Source organism: Syngnathus floridae, unplaced genomic scaffold (assembly GCF_059516105.1).
Source record: "Syngnathus floridae isolate MCC-2025c unplaced genomic scaffold, RoL_Sflo_1.0 HiC_scaffold_37, whole genome shotgun sequence".
NCBI lineage: Eukaryota > Metazoa > Chordata > Actinopteri > Syngnathiformes > Syngnathidae > Syngnathus > Syngnathus floridae.
This window is the reverse complement of record NW_028284066.1, coordinates 15,573-37,794: the sequence shown is the minus strand read 5'-3', so window position 1 is coordinate 37,794 and position 22,222 is coordinate 15,573. Positions and strand designations below refer to the sequence as shown.

The 22,222-nt window shown below is 45.0% G+C and overlaps 1 long non-coding RNA gene across 2 annotated transcripts; it reads right to left on the bottom strand.

Annotated features, from left to right (window-relative positions):
• Positions 1 to 15,363: 15,363 nt before the first annotated feature.
• On the bottom strand, positions 15,364 to 21,363 carry LOC148378575 (uncharacterized). Of its 2 annotated transcripts, XR_015855783.1 has the most exons (5): positions 21,285 to 21,363; positions 19,352 to 19,440; positions 15,970 to 17,181; positions 15,612 to 15,779; positions 15,367 to 15,499 (listed from the first exon to the last, which is right to left on the bottom strand). It is a non-coding gene; the product is annotated as an uncharacterized LOC148378575 (long non-coding RNA). The 2 variants fall into 2 exon arrangements; XR_015855782.1 differs by having other exon boundaries at positions 15,364 to 15,499; positions 15,612 to 17,181.
• Positions 21,364 to 22,222: the final 859 nt, after the last annotated feature.

Here is a 22,222-nt window from a genome sequence, read left to right as displayed (position 1 = left end):
TAGGCATAGACACAAAATCTACGGCACAAAATGGGCAGACTTTACTTGTTTGAAGAGGACTGGTTACAAGACAGACTTTTCTGATTTATTTAATGGGAAGAAGACTTATTTAGTTTATTTAATCTATTTTTGTTCCCTGGCAAAATTGGATTTGCTGAAATTGTATTTTGCCAAATCTTGCCTTGAGACCTGATAGGAAGTATTAAACGCTTAGTTAAATCAATACAAGTTGGTAATAAGAGCGAGTAATGTTGGTTGAACCGATGAATGAAGGTTGAAAGCAATTTAAATTATGACTTTGTATAAATACTAGATATTAACAGAACATCTACTGCGCAAAATGGGCAGAGTTTACTTGTTTGAGAAGGAGTGGCTTATTCAAAACTAAGATTTATGTAATCTGTTTGTTCCCAGGCAAAATTGGATGTGATGCAAATCCAAATTTCACCACATGATGGTGCCCAATTTTGACTTCATAGGACATATTAAACACTTAGCTTGTTATTATGTTCAAGGTAATCAGATTTGTTTATTATTCTAATGGCCTCTTCAAAACTATTCTGGATTACTACTTTGGATCTATTCTACATTACTTGGCAACAACATACTCTGTAACAGATTAAGCAGTATAATCATATCTGTTAACTTGAGAGTGCCCACACTCAATCTACTTATCGTGATGTGTTAAATCAATTACTGTTAGACATTATTTGTCTGATAATCTACCAAATCTTTGAATTGAAGAATTTGTGATTTAATTAATAGCTTGTTGTTATGTTAAGGGTAATCAGACTTGTATATAATTCTAATGGCCTTCTTTTGAAAACTATTCTGAATTACAACTTTGGATCTTATATTACTTTGCAACAATCTACTCCGTGACAGATTAGGCAGTACAATCACATATGTTAACTTCAGTGCCCACACTGTATTTATTTATGGTTATTTGTTAAATCAAGTACTGTTAGACATGAAATAGGAAGTGTTTAACATAAATGTTATGGCTACTCACCATTGTAGCTCGCTCCTGGTCAATGATACGAGCCTCTTCTTGCAGTGGAAAACTTGCAGCCAACAAACACCGTGGAACCTAAAGGAATGAAATTAAACATTAACATTTCGCCTCGACCAATTTTCACACGTACAACGCAACGCGGCTACACTTCTGCTATTACAAACGTAAATCTCCTTAAACACAATGAGTGTTACTTACCGTGTACGCTCTAGACGGTCCAGTTGCAAGCAGAAAATAAAGATATTTCTGTTGATAATCGTCGCTGCTCAGTGGCTCACGGCCATCGCGCCAACAGATTTGAATTTTGGCGGAGGTTCGGGCAATTACGTCATATCCACGGCACATGACTGCGACGTAATACCCGCTTATCTGAAACGGCAGTTAAAAGTAGAGTTACATCAAGTTTTCTTGGAACCTAAACGAATGAAAGAAAACTATCATTTGGCCACAACCAACATTCACAGATACAACACAACGTGCGGGGTTGGGGTTAAAGATTGAGTGAAGGGCCCTCGTTTTAAACTACTGTTTTGAAAAGGAGTGGGAACAAGTAAGACGTATTTAATTTATTTAATGGGAAGTAGTAAGACTTATTAAATTTATTTAATCTACTTTTCTTCCCAGGCAAAATTTGATGTGCTGCAATTCCAAATTTCCAAAGTGAATGAAGGAATGAAGTCCTTTAAATTATGATTTTGTATAAATACTAGGCATTAACACAAAATCGACGGCACAAAATGGGCAGACTTTACTTGTTTGAAAAGGACTGGTTACAAGACAGACTTTTTTAATTTATTTAATGGGAAGAAGACTTATTTAGTTTAATTGATCTATTTTTGTTCCCTGCCAAAATTCGATTTGCTGCAATTCCAAATTTCCAAAGTGAATGAAGGAAAGAAGTCGTTTAAATTATGATTTTGTTTAAATACTAGGCATAGACACAAAATCTACGGCACAAAATGGGCAGACTTTACTTGTTTGAAGAGGACTGGTTACAAGACAGACTTTTCTGATTTATTTAATGGGAAGAGGACTTATTTAGTTTATTTAATCTATTTTTGTTCCCTGGCAAAATTGGATTTGCTGAAATTGTATTTTGCCAAATCTCGATTTGAGACCTGATAGGAAGTATTAAACGCTTAGTTAAATCAATACAAGTTGGTAATAAGAGCGAGTAATGTTGGTTGAACCGATGAATGAAGGTTGAAAGCAATTTAAATTATGACTTTGTATAAATACTAGATATTAACAGAACATCTACTGCGCAAAATGGGCAGAGTTTACTTGTTTGAGAAGGAGTGGCTTATTCAAAACTAAGATTTATGTAATCTGTTTGTTCCCAGGCAAAATTGGATGTGATGCAATTCCAAATTTCACCACATGATGGTGCCCAATTTTGACTTCATAGGACATATTAAACACTTAGCTTGTTATTATGTTCAAGGTAATCAGATTTGTTTATCATTCTAATGGCCTCTTCAAAACTATTCTGGATTACTACTTTGGATCTATTCTACATTACTTGGCAACAACATACTCTGTAACAGATTAGGCAGTATAATCACATATGTTAACTTGAGAGTGCCCACACTCAATCTACTTATCGTGATGTGTTAAATCAATTACTGTTAGACATTATTTGTCTGATAATCTACCAAATCTTTGAATTGAAGAATTTGTGATTTAATTAATAGCTTGTTCAGGGTAATCAGACTTGTATATAATTCTAATGGCCTTCTTTTGAAAACTATTCTGAATTACAACTTTGGATCTTATATTACTTTGCAACAATCTACTCCGTGACAGATTAGGCAGTATAATCACATATGTTAACTTCAGTGCCCACACTGTATTTATTTATGGTTATTTGTTAAATCAAGTACTGTTAGACATGAAATAGGAAGTGTTTAACATAAATGTTATGGCTACTCACCATTGTAGCTCGCTCCTGGTCAATGATACGAGCCTCTTCTTGCAGTGGAAAACTTGCAGCCAACAAACACCGTGGAACCTAAAGGAATGAAATTAAACATTAACATTTCGCCTCGACCAATTTTCACACGTACAACGCAACGCGGCTACACTTCTGCTATTACAAACGTAAATCTCCTTAAACACAATGAGTGTTACTTACCGTGTACGCTCTAGACGGTCCAGTTGCAAGCAGAAAATAAAGATATTTCTGTTGATAATCGTCGCTGCTCAGTGGCTCACGGCCATCGCGCCAACAGATTTGAATTTTGGCGGAGGTTCGGGCAATTACGTCATATCCGCGGCATTTGACTGCGACGTAATACCCGCTTATCTGAAACGGCAGTTAAAAGTAGAGTTACATCAAGTTTTCTTGGAACCTAAACGAATGAAAGAAAACTATCATTTGGCCACAACCAACATTCACAGATACAACACAACGTGCGGGGTTGAGGTTAAAGATTGAGTGAAGGGCCCTCGTTTTAAACTACTGTTTTGAAAAGGAGTGGGAACAAGTAAGACGTATTTAATTTATTTAATGGGAAGTAGTAAGACTTATTAAATTTATTTAATCTACTTTTCTTCCCAGGCAAAATTTGATGTGCTGCAATTCCAAATTTCCAAAGTGAATGAAGGAATGAAGTCCTTTAAATTATGATTTTGTATAAATACTAGGCATTAACACAAAATCGACGGCACAAAATGGGCAGACTTTACTTGTTTGAAAAGGACTGGTTACAAGACAGACTTTTTTAATTTATTTAATGGGAAGAAGACTTATTTAGTTTAATTGATCTATTTTTGTTCCCTGCCAAAATTCGATTTGCTGCAATTCCAAATTTCCAAAGTGAATGAAGGAAAGAAGTCGTTTAAATTATGATTTTGTTTAAATACTAGGCATAGACACAAAATCTACGGCACAAAATGGGCAGACTTTACTTGTTTGAAGAGGACTGGTTACAAGACAGACTTTTCTGATTTATTTAATGGGAAGAGGACTTATTTAGTTTATTTAATCTATTTTTGTTCCCTGGCAAAATTGGATTTGCTGAAATTGTATTTTGCCAAATCTCGATTTGAGACCTGATAGGAAGTATTAAACGCTTAGTTAAATCAATACAAGTTGGTAATAAGAGCGAGTAATGTTGGTTGAACCGATGAATGAAGGTTGAAAGCAATTTAAATTATGACTTTGTATAAATACTAGATATTAACAGAACATCTACTGCGCAAAATGGGCAGAGTTTACTTGTTTGAGAAGGAGTGGCTTATTCAAAACTAAGATTTATGTAATCTGTTTGTTCCCAGGCAAAATTGGATGTGATGCAATTCCAAATTTCACCACATGATGGTGCCCAATTTTGACTTCATAGGACATATTAAACACTTAGCTTGTTATTATGTTCAAGGTAATCAGATTTGTTTATCATTCTAATGGCCTCTTCAAAACTATTCTGGATTACTACTTTGGATCTATTCTACATTACTTGGCAACAACATACTCTGTAACAGATTAGGCAGTATAATCACATATGTTAACTTGAGAGTGCCCACACTCAATCTACTTATCGTGATGTGTTAAATCAATTACTGTTAGACATTATTTGTCTGATAATCTACCAAATCTTTGAATTGAAGAATTTGTGATTTAATTAATAGCTTGTTCAGGGTAATCAGACTTGTATATAATTCTAATGGCCTTCTTTTGAAAACTATTCTGAATTACAACTTTGGATCTTATATTACTTTGCAACAATCTACTCGGTGACAGATTAGGCAGTATAATCACATATGTTAACTTCAGTGCCCACACTGTATTTATTTATGGTTATTTGTTAAATCAAGTACTGTTAGACATGAAATAGGAAGTGTTTAACATAAATGTTATGGCTACTCACCATTGTAGCTCGCTCCTGGTCAATGATATGAGCCTCTTCTTGCAGTGGAAAACTTGCAGCCAACAAACACCGTGGAACCTAAAGGAATGAAATTAAACATTAACATTTCGCCCGGACCAACATTCACACGTACAACGCAACGCGGCTACACTTCTGCTATTACAAACGTAAATCTCCTTAAACACAACGAGTGTTACTTACCGTGTACGCTCTAGGCAAAATTGGATGTGATGCAATTCCAAATCTATCTGAAACGGCAGTTAAAAGTAGAGTTACATCAAGTTTTCTTTTTTAATCAACACAATCATTTACAACCGTTGACCAGAAAGAATCGTCGAAATTCGACGTCCCCCACAAACGCCACGCTCACTCGCTTTTCAGGGCAACAAAAGTACTTCTTTTTAAAAACGATGAGTTGTACTTACCGTGTACGCTCTGGACGGTCCAGTTGCAAGCAGAAAATAAAAATATTTCTCTTGTTAGTCGTATGTTACCATCCGCTGTGTCTTTGTCAACATCGCCGCCATTTTCCTACTTCCTGCTGCGAGCCACGCCCACGGATTTAAATTTGGGCGGAAGCTCTTTCCATTGGCGTCGTTTTCGCGTATAGCAAATCCGATTGGTTGGGAAGGGGGCACGGTTATGCAGCCGAGGAGTCCTGTGATCGGTGGGATGTAAAGTAGGCGTCGACGTCACGTCCGCGTCACGTGACCACGACGTGGCAGACGTCAAATAGCAACCGCTGTTTTGTTTAGTAGACTTACAGTTGTTATGCATTGACATAATGGCGCACACACCAAATAGATTTAAATAAATTAAATAATTCTTCTGCCCACTCTCTTTTAAACAAGTTAACTCTCCCCGCGGATTTGAATTCCGGCGAAAGTTACGCCCATCGACGTCACGTATGTCACGTGAGCACGACGTGGCAGATGTCATATAGCAACCGCTGTTTTGTTTAGTAGATTTACAGTTGTTATGCATTGGCATAATGGTGTGCACTCAAAATAGATTTAAATAAATTAAATATTTCTTCTGCCTACTCCCTTTTAAACAAGTTAACTCTGCCCACGTCCATTGACGTCTTGTCTGCGTCACGTGACCACGACGTAGCGACGTCATATAGTAACCGCTGTTTTGACCAGTAGACTTAGTTATTATGCGTTGACATAATGGCGCACTGGTTAGCATGGCCACCTCTTAAGCATGAATGATGCGGGTTCGACGCCTGATCAATGTTAGCATGGAGTGAGCTGAAGTGCATGGCGCTGAAGATTTGAATCTTTGAAATGCGCTGAGGTCTGACATATCAGGCAGAATGGTTTGCCATCACGTTCAACAAAAAATAGAAACTTTCCCACTCTGATTAAAACGTCCTGTGTTCATCTACGTATTTTCGTTTTGCTGTGCATCTTTTCCCTGCCATTTCGAGAGCCCAATTGACACTCATAGTTTAAAGAAATGTGTTTGCCCATCCTACTTTGTGGAATTTCACCACATGCGCTTTTGACCAAAATACCAAATTGAACTCAAGTGAAGCCAACACGCACAACCCCCCCCCCCCCCCCCCCCCACACACACACACACACACACAAATGTTGATATGAACATAAAAGAGCCGCATGCGGTTCGGGAGTTGCGGCTTGGCCAAACCTGTACTATACAACTTTATTTGTATGAAATTTTCACAACAGCTGTCACACAAACAAAGCGGGAAAAACCGAAGACGTGCGTGTTCCGCCCACGCTGGATTTATTTGCACCTTTGAAAAGACACCGTATTGCCGCAGATGTGGCAAAGAGTACTTTTGGGCATCTGAGACGGAAGGATGTCCAAAGCATCACGTCACCTGCTCTGGTAGGCATGGTGGTGGGACGTTGAGGTCAACCGCTTTGGGGTTGGCTGACTCTTTGATCGCAGGATGCCACACACTTGAAGACAGAAGCAGAAAAGCAGAGCTAAATGCAAAATGTACTCACCGGTGACTCCAATTTTTTTCCCCCCTGAAGAAACAGCTGGACGGGTGGCCCCGGCTGGCCAGTGGGACTCTTGTTATTCTGACCCTTTTTAGTGCGCGTTTGGGGCAACAACCGTTTTTTGTGGCGCTCTCTTCTGGTTCAAAAGTGCCCTGCATGTGAATTTGCTTTTCCTGCCTTCTGATTGGATGAGCGCCGGTGTGACGCGGTGCCTCTGTCACCGTGGCGGGGGGTATACGTTGGCATCGGAGCGTCTGCCAACGTCTGAGACCGGCTGGCAGTGTATCGGAGGTGTCGAGTGCGGTGCCGCTGGAGCTCACTCACCAGCTGGTGTTAGGGCCACAGAATGAAGGCCAAGGAGAAGAATAGAAAGAGAAACAGAAACTTCTCCTCCAATTGTTTGATTTGTCTCTTCTGAGCTTCGATGAATTCTTTCAGCTCTTTGTTCCTCTAGGACGGACAAATGGAAAGTGGCATTCAAAAGCCAGTAAGCGTGCAAGTAAGTGCCGGGCTGGCTTTGGGCCCTTACCTGTTGCGCGCTGTGCAGCAGATCCATTCTCTCTTGGAGGATGCAAGCGTCGCGCTCCCTCAACTCGCACATCAGGGCTCGCTTCCATTGGTCCACGGCGCTCCTAAGCTCTTCTCTCTGATCCGCCGTCAGCACGTCATTCACGCCAGCGTGGCTGGCTTTTTCGCCGTCCGTGGCGGGGCAGTCCCGCTGCGGTAGCGCCTCGTACAACATGGCCTCCAGCTCCAGGATCCTCTGGGCCGCAATCCTCGTCCATCAGTGGTCCGGCGGGAGATTTGAGGGCGGCTTACCTTATGAGCCTGGTCCATGGAACACTTCCTGAAGTCCAACTCTTCATCCAGGTAGCCCTTCTGCTTGCAGAACATATCCTAGCACAGCTCAAGGTCAGAATTGTTGGGGCACATTGCCGGAGTTCCCCTTGGCTGATGTCGCGTGTCTGTCTACCTTCTCACTTTCAATGTCCAACATCTTCTGTTGAAGTGCTGACTTGGTCACTTTGATGTATTCTAACCACTGAGGAAAGGCTGCTGTCACATAAGCAGAATGCGAGAGCGTGCGTGGACGTGCGCGTTACCTTCTCGGCTAGGGTGAGAAGGGTCCTGGCGTGAATCACGACCACCTGCTCCTCGTTGGTGAGATTCTGCAAGAGCCCAAAGGCACAGCGTCAACAAGCTTCTTTCAGCGCAAAGCCTTCCAAAAGTCACATTTGAGCCGCCGAGTCTCGTGGAGTGCGAACATAAGGAGTTCGACATACACTTACGGCGTTATAGCCCAGGATGTCCAGCTTCTTCATCAGATCACTGATGACGATGTCCGGGGGAAAGGCGCAAGGAGCAATGTAAGGTGTTCTGGGACCTCGGGTTAAGGTTAGGGTTGCGAGGGACGCCTTACGTACGCTCACGCCCTCGGCCTCGCAGTAGATCTGCAAAGGGCTGAGGCCGTCTGGGAAACGGACTTGCAGAAACTTCAAGACGGGGGAGCGCCACTCCCTCTCCTGAAAGGCAGAGGCATGCATCCGTCCGTCCGTCCGTCCGTCCGTCACATCTCTGGCCTCAACACGCTTGTGCGAGTCTTCCCACCTCCAGCTCCAGGATGCGGAACTCAAGCAGTTCGTTTTGGTCTCGGATATCCTGGATGTGCTCTTTCAGACGCGCTTCTTCCGCCTCCATCCGCCTGACCTGAAAAGACAGTCAGACCTCATCTGCGGGGCTTCCCGACAGGTGTGACGCCAAGCGACTCCGCCCAGCGCCTTTCTTTCCGTCACCTTTTCGGCCAACTGCTGATTGCTCTGACGCAGCAGCTGCTTCTCCTCCACCCACTTGACATTCTAGAAGAGACAAACGCGTGGACAGCTTTGGAATGTTGTGTCATTTTCATCCACAAATTCTTTGGTTGACTGGAAAATGACATTTGCTTTTCTCCGCATTTTCCCAGCCACGTTCGGGGGGGGGGGGGGGTTGGTCCAGTAATGCCAGACGGATGAGTGACTGAAGAATGTAGCTATTTTGTCTGAGAAAAAGGTGTGCTCATTGATGAGCTTACCTGTCCTTGTTGCTTCAGCGCTGACTCCAGATCTGCTACTCTGCTTTGATAGTGACCCATTTCTACCATCAGCTTTTCTCTGGTCTGAAAGGAGGAGGAGGGAGGCTCCTCCTCCTCCTTTCAGACCAGAGAACACCCGAGGCTGGGTGAGAACGGGGAGGCTGCGACCCGGCCGGGGGTTGCGGGAAGGGGCGCCACCTTGATCTCCTTCTCGGCGTCGTAGTCCCCTTTCGCTGGTCTGGGCTAGCAGAGCGTAGGCTCGTTGCAGCGCTTGATATTCTTGCGTCAGCTGGCGGTAGCGAAGCTCCGCCTCTTCATGCACACACCAATGCAACACAGCACTAGTACCAGAATCAGTCAGACCGGCGACAAAGCACCCGCGACGCAAAGACGAGTCCGATTCCAGGCTGAAGAGGAATGTTTGGTGCCAATACGCTGGCAGAAATGGCGGGCTACCTCTTCGGGTTCCGTGTCGGGGGTTCTGTCGGTGTGAAAAGACAAGGACGATCCGTCCGAGTCCACCAACACGTCTTCGTCGTAGCCGTAAAATGTTTCGATGACCTGCGGGCGCGGAAGCAAACATCTCTCTGAACAAACTGAAGCGACACCTCACGATGAATCGACGAGAGGAACGATAGCGAGAAAAAGGCCATTTCATCTTGCGCAACACCAAGCAGCCGCAAACAAACAGACTCACCTTGCAGGACCTCACGCTTTGTTCCTCCTCAGAGATTCTCGACGTCGGTATCGTAGCAGCAAATCTCTCTCCTGTCGACACAAATAATCCGCCTTTGAGATTCTTTGGATGCAAAGGGAACGAACGGCTCCGGCGCAGAAACAAACGCGACTCACAATGACACTTCTGACATGAGCTCCTGTCTCCAGAGCCTGAAAAACACGTCACCGGCGATGATTGGAGGGACGCTCGTCTTTTCCAAAAGTGACAACTACAGGGTGTGTCAGGGTTTTCCAGATTATCTTTATCGTATCATTGTGTTGCTTTGACTTTGACTGCGACCTGTAATAAATAATATTATTTATCCCTTATTTATCCCTATCGCTTATCCCTTCCTACACAAAGTCGTAAAACACCCCTTGCTATGTTTTGACTAGAGGTCAAGGGCTTCCTCTATTCAATCCACTCTTACACCCACCCTGTTTCTCTTAATTAAAATGCTCGTGCAGGAGCCGAGAGTCAGACTTCATTCGTACAACGGATGGACTCTCCACCTGCAGGTGTCCAAAAGAACTTACTTGTCTCCCGTGTGGTTCTTGCAAAATAAGTTGGAGCGAGCGCAACTCTAACAGGGTGCATTTTGCCACTAGCTGCCTACGGACAATGACGTCGCGCTCGCGGCTCATGGTTGACGGGCTGAGCAGCCGGGCAAGTCCGTCGTTTTCAGCGCACAGCGAGTGGCAAAGGCGCTGACAAAACGGGAGCTTTGAGCTGCTGAAAACGGCAAAACAAGTCTAAAGCGTGTTCAAACGCGTGCGCACAATGCTCCTGCTTGAAAGGTCGGAATTTAAGGGGCCAATTTTTTGGATGGCGGCCGCCGGCCAAGCTTTGGACGGAAAAGGTTTCCTGGCGACAGCGAGCGAGCGCGGCGCTGCCGTACGTGCACCGAGTCGCCTGCCTGAAGACCTTGGACAAGTCGTCGATGATGTGCCGCTGCTCCACAACTTGAAGGAACTCCATTTCACCGTCCTGCTGGCCGCAACCGCGGTCCAGGTCATTGAGCGAACTAGGCCTTCTCTGTGGAACACAAATGCAGTGGACTCTGTTGGCACGCCGCCGTTGTCCGCGTCGACTTACCAAGCTTGCCATCTCCTCGTTCTCCTGGGTGACAAAGCGCACTTTGTTTTCAAGGCGACACAGCACCAGCGAGAGTTCTTCATTCTTCCTGCTCAGGCGTTTGTTTTTGTACAGGAGTGGCAGAAACTGGCTTTCTGTTTCTCTCAGTCGCTTTAGCTGCAAGCATGAAGTGCGGGATGTGAAAGACGCACAACACGCGGGCCAGAACGTATCCATTCCTTTTGCATCGGTTTGAACGGAATCGTGGCTTTGGCTCCCAATAAAAGACATCTACCAGGCAACCGACTCGCCGCGCCGCTCAACTAATAAGCAAGCGCAATGGGTGCCTCGCTGGATGGCGCGCATCAAACGTAGCGCAAACCTTCAAGCGTGCCGTCAATAAATTACCAGTTCATTGCGCTCTTCAGAAAGCAGGGCGTTTCGATCCTCCAGTTTCCTGATGACTGCGCTGAGCTCAGCGATTTTCAGATGAAACCGTCGCGTGTCCCGATCCTCCTGAGACTGAAAACGCCCCGCAACACACACACACAAGCACTCGTTCAAAGTTCAAAACTGTTTTTGTGCTACCTTCCTCCAGCAACGAACTAAGTCATGCGTACTGCAAGTGTGTGATGAGGTGGCTTACGCAATGAAGAGGATTGCTAGTAGCGGCGTTGACCCCACTTCCAGGGTAGTTTAGGCCCGCCCTTTGGGAATCCCTCAGGGCAGCGATCTGCTGCTCGGCAGCCTGAGTCTGCAGCTGAAGGCGGTGGACGTGGCCGGCCCCAGGGCTTCATCCAAAACACTAACCGCTCTGTCTTTCAGCTTGATCTCATCCGTCTGGATGTACAAACGGGGAGCGCTCAGGCAGGCGGGCAAACTCATTTGCCAGAATTGTGACAAAAACAAAGAGAGCAACCGGCCAATTTTTTTCTTGAATCGACTAGAACACCTTTGCTGTGACAAAAGCGAAGCGAGCAACCGGACATTTTCTTCTTGTGAAATAGAATAGAATAGAATGCCTTAGGTGTCATTGCACTGCAGGTATACAACGAAATTGGGAACATAGCCACGCACCGCGCATCTGATCAGTCCTACCAGTCGGCGGATCTCCCTCTCGCAGTCTCTCTTGGTTCGGCTCAGCTCCTCCCGATGCTGGTGATGAGCCGATCGGAGCTCGGCCGCTCGGGACTGCCAGGCCTGCTGGGCCGCTGCCAGGGCTTCTTCCGCGCTCCTGGTGGAGGCGACACCGCTCGGTCTCCCGACACCGCCGCGTCTCCTCCACCTCCGCCAGCAAAGCGCCCCCCCTCCTCACCTGAGCAGACATTGCGCCACACCGGGCCGTTGAGACCGCACCGGAGCGCCGCGACGCTTACTGGGGACAAGCTACACAATACGGTAGCGGCCGCATCGAAGCCCGACGTGGCGTGCGGATAGTCAGACACGGATAGAGCGGATCACCTTGTCCATGGAGCCGTCCCTCAGGCTGAGGACCAAGGCATTCAGTCGCTGGATCTCTCCATCTTTGATTTTGATCACTCTCATCAGCTCCATTTCATGCTGCCGCAGTAATGTCTCCCTGGTAATGGCTAACTCTTTCTGCTTCTCCTCATGGAGTTTGCTTTTGAGTTCCGTCATGGCGGCGGTGGCACGGTGGTGCTCCGCCCGCAGGTCCTGACTTCTCTCTCTCTCCAGACAGCTGACCTGACATGACTTAGACTTAGACTTAGACAAACTTTATTGTCATCTTGTCTGCACATGGTGCATACAAAACGAAATTCCGTTGCATACGTCTTACAACAAAGTAGTGATATTGCAGTTGAATAGAAGTAACATACCCTATGAAAATATATATATATACATATATACTATATATATATATATATATATATATATATTAAAAATAAGTATAAAGTGCAGCAGTGATAATTATGCAATAGTGCAAGTAGGCAAAACAGTATTCAAGAGTGTGCAGAGGAATGCTAAACCATGTATTAAACTTCTATTTAAAGGGTTTATACAAGTTCAGTAAAGTTGGTAGTGCGAGATAGTGCAAGATAGAGGTCCGTAGTGTCATAAAGTACAGTTCTGTGAATGTGTGATGCAGAGTTCAGTTTAGAGCTCAACAGTTCTAGTGTTCAACAGTCTGATGACAGCAGGGAAAAAGCTGTTGCAGAACCTGGTGGACCTGCAGCGGATGCTGCAAACCTCTTCCCAGAGGGCAGCAGGGAGAACAGTCCATGGTGGGGGTGTGATGGGTCATTGATGATGTTACGGGCACGGGACATGCAGCGCTGAGATGAAATGTCCTGAATGGAGGGAAGAGGAGCCCCTATGATCCTCTCTGCTGTCCTCACCACTCTCCTCACGTTCTTCCAATCGGAGGCGGTGCAGCCTCCACACCACACAGAGAGACAGCTTGTCAGAATGCTCTCTATGGTGCTCCTGTAGAACGTCCTCATGATGGGTGGGGGCAGGTGGGCTCTCCTCATCCTCCGCAGGAAGTACAAGCGCTTCTGTGCCCTCTTGACCAGTGCCGTAGTGTTCATAGTCCAGGTGAGGTCTTCTGTGATGTGGACCCCCAGGAATTTGGTGGTGCTGACCACCTCCACAGCTGAGCTGTTGATGATCAGTGGAGCGTGGTGAGGCTGTTTTTTCCTGAAGTCGACGATGATCTCCTTCATCTTCTCCTCATTCAGGATCAGGCTGTTTTCTCTGCACCAGCCCACCAGCTGCTCCACCTCCTCTCTGTAGTCCAGGTCGTTGTTGTCTCTGATGAGCCCCACCACCGTTGTGTCGTCTGCTGACTTCACGATGTGATTGGTGGTGAACCTGAGGACGCAGTCGTGTGTCATCAGGGTGCACAGCAGGGGGCTCAGGACGCAGCCCTGAAGGGAGCCTGTGCTGAGGGTGATGACATCAGAGGTGTTCTGTCCGACCCGGACTGACTGAGGTCTGTTGGTGAGGAAGTCTAGCAGCCAGTTGCGAAGGGGGGTGTTGAAGCCCAGGTGTTCCAATTTTCCTACCAGATGCTGTGGGATGATGGTGTTAAACGCTGAGCTGAAGTCCAGGAACAGCCTCCGCACATGGGTGTTCTTCTCCTCCAGGTGAGCCAGGCTCAGGTGAAGAACGGAGGAGATGGCGTCCTGAGTGGAGCGGTTTTGCCGGTCGGCAAACTGGAACGGGTCAAATAATAGGGGGAGTCTGGAAACGATGTGACCTTTAAGCAGCCTTTCGAAGCACTTCATCATAACCGGAGTCAGTGCAACAGGCCGGTAATCATTAAATGAGGTGATTTGAGGTTTCTTCGGCACCGGAATGATGGAGGCAGTCTTAAAGCACGCCGGCACTGTGGCTTGGCCCAGCGAGGTGTTAAAAATGTCTGTGATGACCCCAGCCAGATGACTTGCACATTCCCTGAACACACGCCCAGGAATGTTGTCGGGGCCAGGGGCCTTACAGGGGTTGACTCTCCTCAGGGTCTTCAACACATCGGCGGAGTCAAGGCAGAGTACCTCCTCTTCCTGATGGGGGACAGTTTTAACTGCTGGAGTGCCGTTTAGTGCCTCGAACCTCCCAAAGAAGTTATTTAGACCATTTAGAAAGTCAGCATCAACTACACCCACCGGGGGGGGGGAGGGTGAGTTGTAGTCTGTAATCGCCCGTATGCCTTGCCACATACTCCTGATGTTTTTGACGTCGTGGAAACGATCCTGAAATTTTCGACTGCGGTCTCGCTTCGCTATCCTGATGGCACGGTTCAAGTTGGCTCTCGCTGTCCTCAGTGTCTCCTTGTCGCCAGACTTGAAGGCAGAGTTCCGCGCTCGTAGCGTTTGACGTACCTCCTCAGTCATCCAGGGTCGTTGGTTGCCCCGGGTGATGATATTCTTAGTGGTGCTGACGTCCTCGGTGCATTTGTTGATGTAGGCTGACACAGTCATGGCACACGCATGTCTAATCTACATCGGGAAAACTGGGAGGGAGGGAGGCAGGCAGGGAGGCAGGCAGGGAGGCAGGCAGGGAGGCAGGCAGTGTCTGTCTGTTGAGGTTTTCACCTTGTTCTTCTCCTGCTGAAGTTCTAACTGGACGTCCATCAGTTTGGTTCTCAGCTCGTCATTGGCGGCCTGAAGGGCGTCCGTTCGCTCCGCCTTGGCCCGCCCTGCCGGAGCTCGTTTGGACATCTCTTACTCGAGTCTCGCCCGGTCGTCAGTCAGAGATCACAACATTTGTACCTGGAGAGCACAAACGCAGCGCTGTTTTCCACTGGCTTCGAACTCAACTTCAATCGGTACCGTAACTTACAACATCATAAACATAGAACTAGCTTGACTTATTCATTGAATAAATGCATTTGGTTCTTCAAAACTGCATCACGCAACATAGCGTGACCGAGACGGCCGTTATCCACCTGCGTGAAGTTATTTGGTGAAATGAATGAGATGTTTAAGACACCATCGTTCTGTCTCTATGTAGATGAAGGTAAATAATCGATTGCTGAAGGTCCAAAGGTGTTGTGATAAACAAATAAACATATTAGTGATTAGTGACATATTTGTGATAAACATATTAGGCAGGATAATCACATATGTTAACGTGACTGCCCACACTGTATTTATTTATGGTTATTTGTTAAATCGAGTACTGTTAGACATGAAATAGGAAGTGTTTAACATAAATGGAAGACGAAAGGGGTACTCACCATTGTAGCTCCTGCTGGTCAATGATACGAGCCTCTTCTTGCAGTGGAAAACATACAGCCAACAAACACCGTGGAACCTAAAGGAATGAAATTAAACATTAACATTTAGCCTCAACCAACATTCACAGATACAACGCAACGCAAACTACACAAACGTAAATCTTTTTAAACACAATGAGTTGTACTTACGGTGTACGCTCTAGACGGTCCACTTGCAAGCGGAAAATAAAGATATTTCTGTTGATAATCGTCGTGTTTGTATCCGGTGTCTCGCTCAAGGCCATTGCGCCCACAGATTTGAATTTTGGCGAGAGTTCAGCCTATTGACGTCATTTCCGCGGTGTAATACCCGCATATCTGAAACGGCAAAGTTAAGAGTAGAGTTAAATAAAGTTTTTAGTCAACGCAATAATTTACAACCGTTGACCAGTCGAAATAATCGTCGAAATTTGGCGTCTGTGGCTGGAAGCAGACGCCGAGTTCGACATTCCTCCCAAACGCCACACTCCCTCGCTTTTCAGGGCTAAAAAAAAACAGTTGTAATTACCTTGTACGCTCTAGACCAGGGGTCACCAACACGTTGCCCGCGGGCACCAGGTCGCCCGTGAGGACCGCATGAGTCGCCCGCAGGACTGTTCTAAAATTAGCTCAAATTGCGGCACTTGTCAGTGAGCTGCATCTATTTATTTTACAGTCAAACCTCGGTTTTAGAACGTCCCGGTTCTCGAACAAATCGGAATTCGAACAAAAAATTCGACATTTTTTTGCTTCGGTTGTCGAACAAAATTCGGAGGTCGAACCTCGCGAGAGGAGCCGGGAGGACCCGAGAAAACTCGACCGCACGGCCCGGATGCCGACTGACTCCGTTGTTATTGTATTTTCGTTACTTTGAGGATTGTATTAACCCCTAATCATGCCTCCAAAGAAAGCAAGTGGGAGCAGCCATCCTAAAACACAAAGACGCTCTTAAAGCAATGCGACAGTGAGCGCCCAGCGCGCTGCTGCTGCGCCATCGGACCAAATTAATCTCCCTGCGCACTGAGGTCCACTTAAATTTTGGAAAGTACATCAGGACTTTAAAAATATTTTCTAAATTTTAGCGACGGATCTGTCACAATAATGCGACCAGCGCGGTGCAGTTGCGCGGTTGGCGACTCGCGACTGTTGCGCGTTTGGTGGTGCGCTGCAGTTGCGCGATCGGACAAAATTAAGCTCCCTGCGCACTTAGGTCCACTTAAATTTTGGAAAGTACATCAGGACTTTAAAGATATTTTCTAAATTTCAGCGACGGCTCTGTCACAATAATGTGACCAGCGCGGTGCAGTTACGCGGTGGCGACGCGCTACGGTTGCGCGTTCGGCGGTGCGCTGAAGTTGCGCGATCGGACAAATATGCTCAAATGAAATAATGCTTAAAAAAGGCGGGGGTGGGTTTGTCTTGAAACGGATAACATTTCTTCCATTATTTGTAATGGGAAAAGTAGATTCGGAATTCGACCGATTCGCTTCTCGAATCGCCTTCTGGAACGGATTGTGGTCAAAAACCAAGGTTTGACTGTATTTTTGCTATTCTTGTTAAAATCACACTTACATGTGAACTGGAAATGACAATAATAACACAGTGAAAGCCGAATTGAGCAAATTGGCTATTTCAGAAGTGTGTGTCAAACTGGTAGCCCTTTGCCTTAATCAGTACCCAGGAAGTAGCTCTTGGTTTAAGAAAGGTTGGTGACCCCTGCTCTAGACGGTCAAGTTGCAAGCTGAAAACAAAAATATTTGCCTTGTTAGTCATCGTGTTACTAACAGCTGTGTCTTGTTTGCCAGAACTGCCGCTTTCCTACTTCCTGTTGCAAGCCACGCCCACGGATTATAATTTTGCCGTGAGTTCCGCCTATTGACGTCATGTCCGCGTCACATGACTGCGACGTAATATTATCTAAAACTGTTTGTGCGGTATTGTGTTGTTCTGTGCGGTATTGTGTTATTCTGTGCGGCGTCGTGTTGTTCTGTGCGGCGTCGTGTTGTTCAGTGCGACGTCGTGTTGTTCAGTGCGGCATGGTGTTGTTCAGTGCGGCATGGTGTTGTTCAGTGCGGCATGGTGTTGTTCAGTGCGGCATAATGTTGTTCAGTGCGGCATAATGTTGTTCAGTGCGGCATGGTGTTGTTCAGTGCGGCATGGTGTTGTTCAGTGCGGCATGGTGTTGTTCAGTGCGGCATAATGTTGTTCAGTGCGCCATAATGTTGTTCAGTGCGGCATGGTGTTGTTCAGTGCGGGATGGTGTTGTTCAGTGCAGGATGGTGTTGTTCAGTGCGGCATGGTGTTGTTCAATGCGGCATGGTGTTGTTCAGTGCGGCATGGTGTTGTTCAATGCGGCATGGTGTTGTTCAGTGCGGGATGGTGTTGTTCAGTGCAGGATGGTGTTGTTCAGTGCGGCATGGTGTTGTTCAGTGCGGAATGGTGTTGTTCAGTGCGGCATGGTGTTGTTCAGTGCGGCATGGTGTTGTTCAGTGCAGGATGGTGTTGTTCAATGCGGGATCGTGTTGTTCAGTGCGGCATGGTGTTGTTCAGTGCGGCATAATGTTGTTCAGTGCGGCATGGTGTTGTTCAGTGCGGCATGGTGTTGTTCAGTGCGGCATGGTGTTGTTCAGTGCGGCATGGTGTTGTTCAGTGCGGCATGGTGTTGTTCAGTGCGGCATAATGTTGTCCAGTGCGCCATAATGTTGTTCAGTGCGGCATGGTGTTGTTTAGTGCGGGATGGTGTTGTTCAGTGCAGGATGGTGTTGTTCAGTGCGGCATGGTGTTGTTCAATGCAGCATGGTGTTGTTCAGTGCGGGATGGTGTTGTTCAGTGCGGCATGGTGTTGTTCAGTGCGGCATGGTGTTGTTCAGTGCGGCATGGTGTTGTTCAGTGCGGCATGGTGTTGTTCAGTGCGGCATGGTGTTGTTCAGTGCGGAATGGTGTTGTTCAGTGCGGCATGGTGTTGTTCAGTGCGGCATGGTGTTGTTCAGTGCGGAATGGTGTTGTTCAGTGCGGCATGGTGTTGTTCAGTGCGGGATGGTGTTCAATGCGGGATCGTGTTGTTCAGTGCGGGGTGGTGTTGTTCAGTGCAGGATGGTGTTGTTCAGTGCAGGATGGTGTTGTTCAGTGCGGCATGGTGTTGTTCAATGCAGGATCGTGTTGTTCAGTGCAGCATAATGTTGTTCAGTGCAGCATGGTGTTGTTCAGTGCGGCATGGTGTTGTTCAATGCGGCATGGTGTTGTTCAGTGCGGGATGGTGTTGTTCAGTGCGGCATGGTGTTTTTCAGTGCGGCATAATGTTGTTCAGTGCGGCATGGTGTTGTTCAGTGCGGCATGGTGTTGTTCAGTGCGACATAATGTTGTTCAGTGCGGCATAATGTTGTTCAGTGCGGCATGGTGTTGTTCAGTGCGGCATGGTGTTGTTCAGTGCGGCATAATGTTCAGTGCGGCATAATGTTGTTCAGTGCGGCATGGTGTTGTTCAGTGCGGGATGGTGTTGTTCAGTGCAGGATGGTGTTGTTCAGTGCGGCATGGTGTTCAGTGCGGGGTGGTGTCTTTCAGTGCGGCATGGTGTCGTTCAGTGCGGCATGGTGTCTTTCAGTGCGGCATGGTGTCGTTCAGTGAGGCATGGTGTTGTTCAGTGCGGCATGGTGTTGTTTAGTGCGGCATGGTGTTGTTCAGTGCGGGATGGTGTTGTTCAGTGTGGCATGGTGTTCAGTGCGGCATGGTGTTGTTCAGTGCGGTATCGTGTTGTTCAGTGCGGTATCGTGTTTCTCAGTGCGGTATCGTGTTGTTCAGTGCAGTATCGTTGTGTTGTTCGTATTGTGTTTAACACTTAGCCTCTAACACTTAGCCTCTAACACTTAGCCTCTAGCATCTAGAAGGTAAATAAATAGGAAGGAAGGACTCACCGGTGACGTCTTCGCCCACGTCCAAGCGTTGTACTTTGTATTTTCATCCTTCTGACAGTGGAAAACATAGCCAACAAACACCGTGGAACCTAAACGAATGAAAGAAAACTATCATTTGGCCACAACCAACATTCACAGATACAACACAATGTGACGTGCGGGGTTGAGGTTAAAGGTTGAGTGAAGGGCCCTCGTTTTAAACTACTTTTTTGAAAAGGATTGGGAACAAGTAAGACGTATTTAATTTATTTAATGGGAAGTAGTAAGAGCTATTGAATTTAATCTATGTATTATATTCTATTGTATTGTATTCTGTTGTATTCTTTTGGATTGTATTCACACTAACCCCACTAAAACTTCAGCCCACAAAAACTCGCCTCTGGCGCCTAGCCTCTGGCACTTAGCCTCTAACACTTAGCCTTTAACACTTAGCCTTTAACACTTAGCCTTTAACACTTAGCCTAGAAGGTGAATAAATAGGGTTAAAGGTTGAGTGAAGGGACCTCGTTTTAAACTACTTTTTTGTAAAGGAGTGGGAACAAGTAAGACGTATTTAATTTATTTAATGGGAAGTAGTAAGACTTATTAAATTTATTTAATCTACTTTTCTTCCCAGGCAAAATTTGATGTGCTGCAATTCCAAATTTCCAAAGTGAATGAAGGAATGAAGTCCTTTAAATTATGATTTTGTATAAATACTAGGCATTAACACAAAATCGACGGCACAAAATGGGCAGACTTTACTTGTTTGAAAAGGACTGGTTACAAGACAGACTTTTTTAATTTATTTAATGGGAAGAAGACTTATTTAGTTTAATTGATCTATTTTTGTTCCCTGGCAAAATTCGATTTGCTGCAATTCCAAATTTCCAAAGTGAATGAAGGAAAGAAGTCGTTTAAATTATGATTTTGTTTAAATACTAGGCATAGACACAAAATCTACGGCACAAAATGGGCAGACTTTACTTGTTTGAAGAGGACTGGTTACAAGACAGACTTTTCTGATTTATTTAATGGGAAGAAGACTTATTTAGTTTATTTAATCTATTTTTGTTCCCTGGCAAAATTGGATTTGCTGAAATTGTATTTTGCCAAATCTTGCCTTGAGACCTGATAGGAAGTATTAAACGCTTAGTTAAATCAATACAAGTTGGTAATAAGAGCGAGTAATGTTGGTTGAACCGATGAATGAAGGTTGAAAGCAATTTAAATTATGACTTTGTATAAATACTAGATATTAACAGAACATCTACTGCGCGAAATGGGCAGAGTTTACTTGTTTGAGAAGGAGTGGCTTATTCAAAACTAAGATTTATTTAATCTGTTTGTTCCCAGGCAAAATTGGATGTGATGCAATTCCAAATTTCACCACATGATGGTGCCCAATTTTGACTTCATAGGACATATTAAACACTTAGCTTGTTATTATGTTCAAGGTAATCAGATTTGTTTATTATTCTAATGGCCTCTTCAAAACTATTCTGGATTACTACTTTGGATCTATTCTACATTACTTGGCAACAACATACTCTGTAACAGATTGGGCAGTATAATCATATCTGTTAACTTGAGAGTGCCCACACTCAATCTACTTATCGTGATGTGTTAAATCAATTACTGTTAGACATTATTTGTCTGATAATCTACCAAATCTTTGAATTGAAGAATTTGTGATTTAATTAATAGCTTGTTGTTATGTTAAGGGTAATCAGACTTGTATATAATTCTAATGGCCTTCTTTTGAAAACTATTCTGAATTACAACTTTGGATCTTATATTACTTTGCAACAATCTACTCCGTGACAGATTAGGCAGTATAATCACATATGTTAACTTCAGTGCCCACACTGTATTTATTTATGGTTATTTGTTAAATCAAGTACTGTTAGACATGAAATAGGAAGTGTTTAACATAAATGTTATGGCTACTCACCATTGTAGCTCGCTCCTGGTCAATGATACGAGCCTCTTCTTGCAGTGGAAAACTTGCAGCCAACAAACACCGTGGAACCTAAAGGAATGAAATTAAACATTAACATTTCGCCTCGACCAATTTTCACACGTACAACGCAACGCGGCTACACTTCTGCTATTACAAACGTAAATCTCCTTAAACACAATGAGTGTTACTTACCGTGTACGCTCTAGACGGTCCAGTTGCAAGCAGAAAATAAAGATATTTCTGTTGATAATCGTCGCTGCTCAGTGGCTCACGGCCATCGCGCCAACAGATTTGAATTTTGGCGGAGGTTCGGGCAATTACGTCATATCCACGGCACATGACTGCGACGTAATACCCGCTTATCTGAAACGGCAGTTAAAAGTAGAGTTACATCAAGTTTTCTTGGAACCTAAACGAATGAAAGAAAACTATCATTTGGCCACAACCAACATTCACAGATACAACACAACGTGCGGGGTTGGGGTTAAAGATTGAGTGAAGGGCCCTCGTTTTAAACTACTGTTTTGAAAAGGAGTGGGAACAAGTAAGACGTATTTAATTTATTTAATGGGAAGTAGTAAGACTTATTAAATTTATTTAATCTACTTTTCTTCCCAGGCAAAATTTGATGTGCTGCAATTCCAAATTTCCAAAGTGAATGAAGGAATGAAGTCCTTTAAATTATGATTTTGTATAAATACTAGGCATTAACACAAAATCGACGGCACAAAATGGGCAGACTTTACTTGTTTGAAAAGGACTGGTTACAAGACAGACTTTTTTAATTTATTTAATGGGAAGAAGACTTATTTAGTTTAATTGATCTATTTTTGTTCCCTGCCAAAATTCGATTTGCTGCAATTCCAAATTTCCAAAGTGAATGAAGGAAAGAAGTCGTTTAAATTATGATTTTGTTTAAATACTAGGCA